This window comes from Suricata suricatta, chromosome 12 (genome assembly GCF_006229205.1).
Source record: "Suricata suricatta isolate VVHF042 chromosome 12, meerkat_22Aug2017_6uvM2_HiC, whole genome shotgun sequence".
Taxonomy (NCBI): Eukaryota; Metazoa; Chordata; class Mammalia; order Carnivora; family Herpestidae; genus Suricata; species Suricata suricatta.
Genome location: NC_043711.1, coordinates 5,265,201 through 5,274,090, shown reverse-complemented (window position 1 = coordinate 5,274,090; position 8,890 = coordinate 5,265,201). Strand labels below are relative to the sequence as shown.

General features: G+C 53.3%; 1 long non-coding RNA gene across 1 annotated transcript; it reads right to left on the bottom strand.

Moving 5' to 3' along the window:
* Positions 1-4,614: 4,614 nt before the first annotated feature.
* Positions 4,615-7,648, bottom strand: LOC115275400. The gene is made up of 3 exons (XR_003901551.1): positions 7,454-7,648; positions 7,006-7,149; positions 4,615-4,748 (listed from the first exon to the last, which is right to left on the bottom strand). It is a non-coding gene; the product is annotated as an uncharacterized LOC115275400 (long non-coding RNA).
* Positions 7,649-8,890: the final 1,242 nt, after the last annotated feature.

The window sequence follows — 8,890 nt, the reverse complement described above, 5'->3', positions numbered from 1 at the left end:
GTCCACAGGCCAAGCGGTGCCAAGGACTGGCCGCAGCCGTGGAAGCTGGAAGAGGCTGGAAAGATCCTTCCCTGAGGCCATCGGAGGGAGCACGGCCCCGTGGACACCTTGATTTCAGACACTGAACTTTCAGACGGTGAGAGAATCCGGCCTCTGTTGTGTGAGCTGCCCGGCTTGTGGCACTTTGCTGTGGCCCCAGCGAACCCGACACGGATCTGCATCTGACCCATCTGGTGTTTGAGTCACTCTTCCTGAGCAGCCGGCCTCCACCAACAGCCACCTTCTCCTCGTCTAGTCATTCCTTAGACACCGACCACCAGTTCCTCCTCCGTCAGTAACTTACCCGCATTTTGGTCCCTGTCCATACACACTTCCTTCCGCCACATGAAATCACACCAGGTTGCAAGATTGGCCGAATCATTTTGCAATAGACTCACATTGTTGGGTCTTTGATTGGGGAGACTTCGTGACAATATCACACAACCAGAGAATGATTGATTGATTAAAAAAAAATAATAAAGAAATCGTGTTCCGTGGGTGCAGTTTGTTGCTGAAATAACCTTGAAGGTTTGGAGGGCGTCTGATTTCCTAAGTCATCAGTTTAGTAGTACACGGATTTCATACTGTGACAAGTCTAGCTTCCGTCCACACTTACAGTTACCCTCCTGCAGATGTGACAGCCGTGGTGGGCTCCCCAAAGTGCATATCGAAGACACGGAGGGCGGAGGGCCTGGGTGGCTCAGGTTGGTTGGGCGTCCAACTTCTGCTCAGGTCATGATCTTGCGGTTCGTGGGTTCAAACCCCGCGTCGGGTTCTGGGCTGACAGCTCAGAGCCCGGAGCCTGCTTCAGTTTCTGCGTCTCCCTCTCTCTTTGCCCCTGCTCATGCTCTGTCTCTCTCTATCAAAAATAAATAAACATTTTAAAAAGTTTTTTAAAAGAAAAGAAAAAATACGGATGATGTAGTGAATGATGTTGGCTCAATCGAGAGAATAAGACTTGGAATCCCACCTCACACCTTACCTCGATATAAATTCCTGACGGCCGATGTTTTACACAGGAGAAAGAAAACCAGAAAAGTACTAGAGGGGAAAAAACACATGCGGGACCTTTTAAGAATAGTAATTTGAGAAGTAGGTAAGGTATTTCTATGGAAAATAATTAGACACAAAAGCTGCGCAAGAAAAAGGTGAGTCCAACGTCCTAAAAATCCTTATAGGCGCGTGGGAAGAAAAGATGAAAAACAAGCTAAAAATACAACAGACTGAGAGGGCGAGGGGAATATTGCGGCTTGAATCAGAGAACAAGAAGTAATTTCCTTAATATGAAAAAAAAAAACATTGGGCACCTGGCTGGCCCATATAGGGGAGCACGCAGCTCCTGATCTCAGGGTCATGAGTTCAGGCCCCACGTTGGGTATAGAGCTTACTTAAAAAAATAAAAAAGAAATGGGGCGCCTGGGGGGCTCAGTCAGTTAAGTGTCCTACTTTTGATCCCATCTCAGGTCTTGATCTTAGGATTGTGAGTTCAAGCCCTGCATGGGGCTCTGCACTGAAAATGAACACTACCTAAAAAAAAAAGAAAAGAACAAGGTAGAAATAGCTCACGCTTTCTGACTATCTTAAAAACCCTCGACTTGAACACTGTAAATTGGGAAATTGAATGGCATCTGAGTTATAGCTGTACAGCTATTACCAAAATAAATAAACAAAATGCCCCCACCTTTCGAGAGAGAGAGAGAGAGACCTCTTCATGTATTGGTATCAAAGAGCACCAGAATTTGTGTGACAGAGGAAGAGAGGCAGAGGGGGAGAGAGAGAGAGAGAGAGAGAGAGAGAGAGAGAGAATCCCAAGTAGGTGCTGAGCTGAGTGTGGAGGCTTGATTCCATGACTCTGGGACCACAACTTGAGCCAAAATCAAGAGTCAGATGCTCAACTGACTGAGTCACTCAGGCACCCCGGCTCCCAGGAATATTAAGTTAAGAAATAAGGTTCCAGAAAAAAAAGGAATAAGGTTCAGTTTCCTCAAAAAGTTAAACCTGGAGTGATCATATGAGTCAGCGATTCCTCTTCTGGGCGTCCCTGGAAAGCAGAGACTCAAGGACACGTTGATGCACCCATGTGCCCAGCAGCGGAATTCGCAATGGCCCAGCAGGTGCAAACAACCCAAGTGTCCATTAACGGATGAACGGATGATAACGTGGTCCATTTGTGCAACGGAATATTACTCAGCCATTAAAAGGATAAAGTTCGGAAACATGGAAAAGGCTTGAAAGCATTATGTAAATGAACTAAGCCAGACTCAGAAGGACAAATACTGGGGTGCCATGCTGGCTTAGTCTGCTAAGCATCTGACTCCTGATCCTGGCTCAGGTTCATGGGATTGAGCCCCAAGTCAGGCTCAGCCCTGAGCGTGGAGTCTGCTTATGAGTCTCTTTCCCCGCTTCCCCTACCCCACTCACTCTGTCTCTGTCTCTCTCTCAAAAGATAAAAGATTAAAAAATAAAATGTTTTTTTTTAAAGAAAATAGTGTATGATTCTACTTACATAAGATACCTCAAACGGGTAAATTCATAGAGCAGAGTGTAGGCGGCAGGTGGCAGGGCCTGGGATAGGGGTTGGGAGTCAGTGTTTACTGGGGACAGAATCTCAAGTTTGGAAAGATGAAAAAGTTCTGGAGATGGATGGGGGTGGGTGTGTTGCACGATCATGTGACTATACTTTGTGCCACTGAGCTGTGCACTTAAAAATGGTTACAATAGGGAGCACCTGGCCGGCTCAGTTGGAAGAGCATGTGACTCTTGATCTCAGGATTGTGAGTTCAAGCCCTACGTTGGGTATAGAGATTACTAAAAACAAACTTTCAAAAATGGTTACAGTGGTACATTTTATGTTTTATGGATTTTACCTCATTTCTTTACAAAAGGAAAATATGTAAGATGCAAATGTTTGTTTAAAAGAAGGAAAGAAAATGGGGCACTTTGCTAGCTCAGTCAGTGCAGTGTGTGACTCGATCTCACGGTTGTGGGTTCAAGCCCCACGTTGGGTGTGGAGATTATTTTAAAAAAATAAAAGAGGGCGGTGGGGTGGCTCGTTTTAATGGACTTATGGTCTGTGAGTTCGAGCCCTGCATGGGGCTCTGTGCTGACAGCTCAGAGCCCAGAGCCTGCTCCAGATTCTGTGTCTCCTCTCTCTCTGCCCCTCCCCTGCTCGCACTCTGTCTCTCAATAAAATTTTAAAAACATAAACAAAATTGTTAATAAATAAAATTTTAATGAAAGAAAAGAAAAAGAAGGTGCACATTTGGGCACAAAAACCATTTCAGGAGGCTGAACCAATTTATTGAGGTTCTAGGGGGCAGAGCGGGGCTTGCGGGGCAGAGCAGGGGGTTGGAGGGCAGAGCAGGTAGAACTCTGACAGCCATTGCAAACCCCTGTGCGGCTTTTGAATGTGACGTATTAACTGTTCAAAAGGATAAACATTTTAATCAAATCAGAGACTGTCATCTCCTATTTTTTTCTCAAACGTTTCTTCATTTATTTTGAGAGAGAGCAGGGGGAGGGGCTGAGAGAGAGGAAGAGAGAGCATCCCAAGCTGGTTCTGAGCTGTCAGCGCAGAGCCTGATGCAGGGCTCAGTCCCAAGGAACCGGGAGGCCGTGACCTGAGCCAAGATCCAGAGATGCTTGACCGACTGAGCCACTCAGGTGCCCCCGTCATCTCCTGTTTGAAAACATTTTCAAAATAGGATTCCGTTTCTTCCTAATCACATCGGAGAGGGGTTGGTGTCCCAGCAGGCCGGTGGTGGCCGGAAGGTTCCTGATCTGGTGCGCTGAGGGCAAGTCACCTTGTCCCCCATCGTGGTTGGCTCGGGACGGGGCTGGTGCTAGCCCTGGAAGTCCCATGCCTCATGTGACCTCAGGTCACAGTACCTCCAGGCCCAGGCTCTTTTTATCTGCTGGATGGGGCAGACCCTGTGGCCGGAGTCCAGCTCCAGCAGGTCCCGGGCTCCCTGAAGGACGGACGGTGTCAGCGAAGGGGAGCGAGAGGGTCTCAACTTCTTTCTGCTCACCAGGCAGGCACCTCTGCACTGACTGGAGAGTCAGCTTTATTTATTGAAAAAATGTATGAGGTACAAAACAGAAATGGCAGTGGCCTTAGACAATGATCTGATGACAAATTCTTCGGTATGTAAAAGTTTCCCAGAACATAGATTGGTAGAAGACTCAAGCATAATCTTTACCAATAGTGATTGATGTAGGTGACTAGATGTTTATCACATGGGGAAGGAAGGGATCTTTAGCATTTAAATACAAGGCAAAGTTTTTAGCAGAGCAAAGGCAAGAGTTAGGTCTTTGTGAACAGGGGTCAATAGCCTGTTTTCTCGAGGGGAAAAAAAACAGGTTTTCTCAGGAAATGTAACATTTGCTCCTATAATCACAAAAGAAGAAATTCCTACAATAGGTTTTTTCATAAGGTACAATTCACATATTTTTAGCATAAGAAGGCAAGTCACTGCTGATATCAGTCAGTCAGGCGCCTTGGGGGTCGGTGCTCAAGCAGGAATTGAGTGGGGGTCGAGTGGGTGTAGACGCAGGTCGCCATCTGACGGTGGGAGGCCTTGCAGACCTGCCTGACTTCAGAGATGGCTCCCAGCACCCTGTGGACACGTGGGTGCGCGTTAGGAGAAATGAGGCAGTTCCCCGTGGAGTGTCAGGTGGACGGCAGGAATCAATGAACCAGGACCCCCTTCCTACAAACAGGAAGGCAGGGAGGGGTGCACAGTGGGTGCGGGGGCCCTTTCCCATCACCTGCAGGGGGCCAGCGCACCCTTGTTGGAAGGGAGGGAGAGAACGAGGCCCAGGAATGCGTGAGTATGGACATCAGGCACGAGGGATGCGAATCTGCCAGGGCTGAGGGAAGGTGAGGGGTGAGGGTCCTCTGTGACCCTACCCGGGTGCCCCCTCCCCCCCGCCAAAAGCAGCAAAAGGAAAGAAAGTGGGGGCTGACAGAGAATAAGAGGCCAAGAGAAGCTGAGTTCAAAGTTGCTTCCTCTCTGGCTGTGTGGCCTCGGGCAGCTAACTGCACCACTTTGGGCTGGTGTCCTCATCTGCGAAATGGGCATTTTTCTTAATGTTTATATTATTTTTGAGACAGAGAGGGAGATAGAGAGAGAGAGAACAAGTGGGGGAGGGAAAGAGAGAGAGGGAGACACAGAATCTGAAGCAGCTCCAGGCCCTGAGCAATCACAGCAGAGCTGGGCTCGAACTCACAAACCACGGGCTCTTGATGTGAGCAGAAGTTGGATGTTTAACCGACTGAGCCCCCCAGGCACCCCTGAAATGGGACTTTTTAATGCACTTGTTTCACAGCCAGGGCTGGATATGTTCGTCTCAGTAAAGCTCCCAGCATCACCAGATGCTGCATCACCAGCTCAAGGGGGTTATCCTGTCTACACTGGGGAGCCAGCTGGGTGGGGGGCGGGGCTTGGGGAGGCAGCAGCAGGACTGGAAGGAGGCAGAGCCACCCCAGGGAGCACAGCTCAGAATCCCCTCTCCCACCCACCGCCACTGCGGCCGGGGAGGTTGAAGCTGCGTGTGTCTCTACTCAGACGCTCACGCAATGACACCCCAGAAACACAGAGACACCTCCGCGCACGCGCACAGACGCACGCACGCGCACACACAGAAACACAGAGACCCAGATGGACCTGGAGACACACGGACAAGGAGGCAGGCTGACTCACAGACATACCCAGCAGGCCCTCTTCTGAGACTTTCTTGGAAAATGTCATTGCGCACCTGGCCTCGCCCCATTCTCTCTGCTCTTAAGGGACTCTGTGAAACACCCCGGGCCCTGTTTCAGGACACCCCCTTCCCCGAGCCTTGAGGGATGGACATTTCCCAGGGGGACGCTGTCAGGCACAGGATCAAGAAGGAACCGAGAGAGGCTCCTGGGTGGCTCAGTCCGCTAAGCGTCCAACTTCAGCTCAGGTCATGATCTCATGGTTTGTGGGTTCAAGCCCCACGTCGGGCTCTGTGCTACCAGCTGGGAGCCTGGAGCCTGCTTCAGATTCTGTGTCTCCTTCTGTCTCTGCCCCTCCCCTGCTTGTGCTCTGTCTCTCTCAAAAATAAATAAATATTTAAAAAATTTAAAAAAAAGGAACTGAGGGGGAGGAAGGCAGGGGAGATGGGGGGGCAGGCAGGAGGGGACAGGATGGGTGGGCAGTGTGAACCTTTGACTAAAGGCCTAAGGGGTGGAGGGAGGGGGCCACATGGACTTGCAAGAAGAAAGAAGAGCCTTCCAGGCAGAAGGAACAGACAGTGCAAAGGCTTCTCCACCCACTCCATTGCACCTGTCCCAACCCTCCCCCGCCCTGACTCAGGCCACCTGGATGGGACAGCATGGAGACAGGGGTCCCTCCACGTAGCTGCCCCCCGGATGGCCTGGTTCTCTTCCATTCCACAGATGAGGACACCAAGGGGCTCAGAGAGGCTGTGTCACCCACCCGAGTTCACACAGCACAAACATGAGCCCGGGACTGTCTGAACTGTGGGCTCCTGCCTTCCGGGAGAGAAGCCCCCCACTGAGGACGGAAGTCTTGATGGGCAAAGGCCGGGCCAGTCAGACACAGGCCTGGGACAGCAGGACACAGAGAGGCAGTGACAGACGGCCTTGTGGGATTTCAGTCCCTGCCCTGCTGGAACAAGGGACCAGCATCCCTGGAGACCCCCAGAGGGGGCCAGAGGCCCACAGGGGTGGGTGATGGGGTGCACACTGCAGAGCTTGCGGGTCTGACCTGGATGGGGCCCGGGCTGTGGATTTGGAAACTGAATCCAGACTGGGGGGGGGGGCGGTTCTGAGAGTGCAAGCAGGACTCTGGGGGGGGGGGCTGGGGGTCTGTGGGAATCTCCTATCGCTGCCCTACCGAGCCATCCACCCTTGGTGGCTTAAAACTACACACGGTTATCTGATAGTTCTGGAGGTCAGAAGTCCAAAATGGGTCTCACTGGCTGAAATCCAGGTGTCCACAGGGCCACATTCCTTCCGGAAGCTCTTGGGGAGAGGGTGTTTCCAGCTTCTAGAAGCCTCTGCATTCCTTGGCTCCTGGCCCCCTTCTCCATCTTCAGAATCAGTAGTACAGTGTCTTTCACCTGAGTCCCCCATTGAAGCACAAAAGGTGTGAAATGCCGGGGGAAGGCACTGAGCTCCCCCTCTCTGCCTCAGGTCCCAGCTTTGGGCCTCCCTAGGGTTCCCACTCCCCGCCCCCAGGGGTTTGCCAGCTTAGAAACTCCCACCAACCAGGTCCTGGCCTCCCCCGGTGCCCACAGCCCTGTCTGCACCCCATCAACCAGGCTGCGGCAGCCCCCACTGCAGCGTCTAATTTGAAGCCTGTCCTGGGAGAGCCCTGGAGGGCCTTGGAGGCCGGCCCCACCCTGCTGCCCTCTCTTCACTCACCTCTGGACTCTAACTCGGCTTAAGGCCCCCATCCAATCACCTCTCTCAGGGTTCAGGTGTCGCCTCCTCCAGGAAGCCTGTCCTGAGTACTCCCTGCTCACACATGGGGTGGGGGCAGGAGATGGAGGGCACGGGGAGCCAGGAAGCAGCCCAACTGTGGAAAGGCCAGCCTGCATCTCCTGCGGGGTTGACCCCTTTCCCCAGCCGCCTCACCTGTGTCCACGTCGTACCTCCCACCCGAAGCCTCTCCCTGACCCTGGCCCACGCCTCCCCCTCTACTTCTCCAGGGATTTGCTGCCTCTCCTCTGGGGCCTGGACTCCCTCCTGCCGCACTGTCTCCAGTGACTATCAGTACAAATGGCTGCCATGTTCCGAGCCACGCTCCCTTCCCCCCACCCCCCCAGCTCCTAGGCACTGCCACTGGGAAGGTGGTTGTATGGTCCTTCCTCTCCCTTCCCCTCTCCGCACAAAGGGGCGGCTCTTGGGGCACAGGTGGGGGCGAGGTGGGGTCTGAGGGAGAAGGATGCGCACACTTGAAAAGAGAAAAACATAATATAGGGGAGGAAAGAGAAAGCGCAAAGAGCAGAAACCAGGTTGGGAGGCGCAGGCTCTCCGTCCCCTTTTCCTTCCCGTGTGTGGAAATCCAATCTCAGCATGTGAAGCAACTTGCTTAGGGCCCCACAACCAGGGAGGCGGGGCCTTCCCACTACCTCGCCCTGCTTATTGTTCAAAGGTGAAGCCACTTGAGGGCCGGCGGTTGGCCTGCAGCTCTGGGTCCCCCTTCCCTTCGGCTGGGGGCAGCTGGACCATGAGCCCCCCCCACCCCCGGAAGCGACCCATATGCTCCCGGACCACCTGCGCCTCATCCAGGGCTGTCCTCCATTCAACGCTTGCCCGGGCTCCCTGTTCCAGTGCCCTGCTGACCCTGGGTCGGCTTCGCTTCCAGCCGGCCGGAGAGGGCTAGTGGTGGTACCCACGCTGGCCTGTCTCCCCCGTTCTGCCTCCTGACCCCTGCACCCCACCAAATCACAGCCTCTGCCTGGCTGCCCTCCACGACTCCCAACCTCCCCCTTGGGCAGCTGGCTCTGCGCGCGCTTCGCCGCACGCCTTCGAACTGGGGTGGCTTGATCTTCGAGCTGGGACAAACGGAGAACCCGAAGTGGCCTCTGAGGCCTGAGACAGTCCGGGCCTCCCCAGCAATCAATGCCCGGCCGGCTGCGTGCTCCAGCGATCGGGGCACACGCGGTGTGTTTGCAGACGCGCGGCTCAGGGCGGGGCCGGAAAAGGGGATCCGGCAGGAGGGGATCAGGCGGACGTGCTGCGAACAGAACAGAACCAGAACCCAGATTGAGCACCTAAGGTGCTGGGTTCAAAGGAGAGAGAGAGATAAGGCGCAGGCCGGAGACCTGCGGCTGGATCTCCGCCAAGCGCGCCTCC